Source organism: Cyprinodon variegatus, unplaced genomic scaffold (assembly GCF_000732505.1).
Source record: "Cyprinodon variegatus isolate N-32 unplaced genomic scaffold, C_variegatus-1.0 Scaffold4, whole genome shotgun sequence".
Classification (NCBI taxonomy): domain Eukaryota; kingdom Metazoa; phylum Chordata; class Actinopteri; order Cyprinodontiformes; family Cyprinodontidae; genus Cyprinodon; species Cyprinodon variegatus.
This window is the reverse complement of record NW_015150457.1, coordinates 286908-290619: the sequence shown is the minus strand read 5'-3', so window position 1 is coordinate 290619 and position 3712 is coordinate 286908.

Genomic DNA, 3712 nt, shown 5'->3' with positions numbered 1-3712 from the left:
GTGTTTTCAAACAGGTGCAAACATGTAACCCATAACCATGATTCTACTGTTACAGCATGTCTCTGAGTATATTCTACTTTTAATAAACTTGCCATATGTTTCATTTCAGTTGTTTTTTTCACTTAGGTTTAATTGCATAAAGATTGCTTGCCTTCCTGCTGCATTAATTTCTCGCTACCTGCAAATTGCAATTATATTTGCATACAGACAGAATATCTCTTCATCCCTCTGGCATTGTACAATACCTCCTTTGCAACAACGACCACAGACATTTTTTATGTTAGACCTCAAGAAGAACTAAATAGGACAATAAAACAATTATGTTTTAGATTTTGAAAATCACTTTGCACCTGGTAAAAGATTTTTTTGCATGTCCTTCAATCAATTTGTGCACTTTGGTCCTTAGAATACAATCTAAATATTAATGAAGACATATTCATGCAAGTAAAGGGTGTGTACATGCTGTCTGTTGGATTACAAGCACAAATAGCTCTGTACGTCTTTTGAAGCTCTGCTCTAGTCTGCGCCTTCAGACTTGTTTGCACCTGTTTTGAGATGCATGAAGCCTGACTGTAGAGTGAAATATTTACTACCTTTATTTCTTAAAGTTTTAATAACATTAGCTTACAGAGAATAAAAATCTTAGCAGATGGGCTGATCACCTGTATGCGGTGCCACGTAAAAGGAGGCTTTTTAGATGCATTACATTTACATTAGAAATGTCCCTTTTTATTGTTCATATGAAGTATTATGTCTTTTGTGACACAGATTTTTTTGTTTTTTAAAGCCATACTAACCAAAAATTTCAAGAAATGAAGGACTAAGATATGTCACTCAATATATAATGACCCTTCAGCATATAATATAATAAAGACATCTAACCCAGACGCATCTAGGATATTGACTACAGATGTTTAATTTTATGTGTTAACTCAATCCTGAAGCAGAAATTTCATGTCAAAAGTCTCTCAACCAAAAAAAAAAAAAATCTGTTTATCTCTTTATAAAGAGAATACATATTACAAATTATCTAAATATTAAAGTCCAAAATCTGTAGGAAGAATCAACAGGCCAGAATCGAAGTTGCTTTAGGTCCAGAGCATCTTCTTCATTCTGATGATACCCAGAGTCACATGATTTACTAATGGTGATCCTCTGTGCCCAAAGGGATCAGTATTTCTAATTTTATGTTTAGAAAATGTGTGGTTGAGTATACAAACACATTTGCTAAACACATTTTGAGTTTAGAAAATGTGTTTGTGTACTATGCCTTTCCTTATTCACTTTATGCCAATTGCTTGGTTGTTTCTCTTGACATTCTCTGAAATCTCTACATTATTTTTAGATATTTCCTCAGAACCTCACAAGGTTCATTCCAGCTCCATCACATCTGTTGATTAGACCAACCTTATTCTGAACTGAGTAACTGTCATCATTTACTGTCATCAGTAAAAAGCCTCCTCCATTCAGTCATTCCTTTATCAGATCCACCACTGTTGTCAACTTGTTATCCAGCTTCCATCATCTCCATCGTCTAATTTCCAAAAGCTGTTTTCGCCTGCCATTGCCATGCTCCTAATGCTTTGTAGGTTTTTCTTCATTAATTATATTTTATGATATTACCTGTTTCTTGTCTGCATAGCAACCACCAACTTTGTCACTTGGTGCTTGCCTCCTCTTGGCTGATTGCCTTCAATCCAGTATTGCATTGATGCAGCATTGGAATGAAATATTTGGTATAAAAAGACTGAAAAGGCACAATTACTAAATGGGAAAGGGGCAATATGGCCGACACCCAAAAAATGTTATCTATGTGGTGCTTCTTTTACTTTGGGTAACAAATGATTTGCTATAAACAAACCCGTCCAGCCAATAGAGACTTCTGTGAAGGTAGCACATTGTGAAGTACACCTATGAGGCCTCCTTTCATAGATATGTTTTTTCACACTGCCCATATTGTTCTGTAGAACAGACTCCACAGAAGTCTTGTGCAATCTGTAACCTCTGTCTCATATCTAATGCTCTCCATAATGGCCATCTTCTTTTTCCTCCTTGACCATCTCAACGCTGCAGTATCCAGATGAGCTGGAGCTAGCTAGGTGAGCAAATGGGATTTTTTTAACTGGGTAAGGAGTAAAAAAGTCTTATTTTTGTAATTTGTCAATTATGGAAAGCTTAATTACATCGTTTGTTTTTTTGTTTGAACAGAGCCTGGTGAGAGATCTGACCTTAAAATGTGTTCCTTTTTATACTAAAAGTTGGGAGCTTGAGCTCAAGATCGGGTAAACTGATGATAAGGTGCTTCATGTGCATCATTGCTTCACAAACATGCCGAAAATCATAGAATTTGTGTGTGTAGAAAATAGCCTGAATTCTACTGTATGTCAAGCTGTTGAGATTAATCCAACTTTCTGAGTTGGAAATACAGCTTTATCGGGGCTTCTGATTAAAATTGAATAGTGTCATTATTGATAAAGGATTTCTGTGCAACCTCTGACTTCAAATAATAAGTTAAGTTAAAGTATTTTAATGGTTGATGCTATTTTGTCGCCTCAGGAAGAAAATTATTTGCAGTCAAAATGGCTACCACACCTCTCATCAAACCAGCAGGCTCCATAAGTCCAGCAGATGTTCCCTTGTTGTCCCACTGACCACAGATGGAGTTTATGCACATACTGTATGAGAATGAAAGGAATATGGGATGCTCTAATCCCACAGAAAACAGAGGACTTTATGGCATTCTGCAGATAAGAAGTGTCTTTCACTTCTTGTGAATCTAATTAGCAAATGTCTTGTGAATAGCTGTTCTCATGGCAGCAAAGTTAATAAGCAGCCCACATCTTTCTCTTTATTGGAGACAGAAGCTGCGAGTATAGAGGCAAAGAAGCATCAATATTTCATTATAAAAGACAAAATATCACATTTGTCACAAAAGTGGAACAATAAATTAAATTACAGGAAAAGAGTTGAATAAAATAGGAAGGTTTTAAGATTTGACAACAGATATTTCAAACACAGAAGACCATCACAATTCTTTGATAACAACTTGGGTTCCTTTAAGGATAATCTATTATTTTCAGAGCCAGACAATAGCATTCATATCCTTCAATTATTCTACATTTCTTTTACAGTACAGCTACATTCTTTATGTACTTTTCTTCTATTTATGATCTTTGTTTTTGTAAAATGTTTTCTGATATTAGTTAGCTTTGAACCTGGGTACTTCTTAAAAAAAAAAAAGAAGTTATTTTGCTTTTAAATCCTTCCCTTTCTTATTAATGTCATTCAGTTGTTCTCTATATAAAGTGGAACTGTTTTGGGTCTGAGTTGTTCAGTTAAAGCTCTTAAAGCATCCATTTTAGTTTCTTTTTACTTTTCTTTTCTCTTTACTTTACAGATTTTTAAGGTGCTTGTTGGATTGGCTTGTTGTGCTGTCGTCTTTTTAAATGCAAATGAGGCTTTTCTCTTGAACCCCCTCCTAGTTTCTGAGCGATCAACTCCATCTTTAAATCTAGTTTAAAATGTCCATAACAGAGACGTTATTCGTTCAGCCTGAAATGTTAGTGCTAGAGTCTGACCAAGAGGAAAGGAAAATTAAAGAAAAATATGACCAAAAACAATTCCCCAAGTGTTTCACCCTTGTAGGCTATGTGATAAATCAGAATCAAAATCAAGTTAGGTTTACACTTACAAGGAATTTGACTTGGTGTTG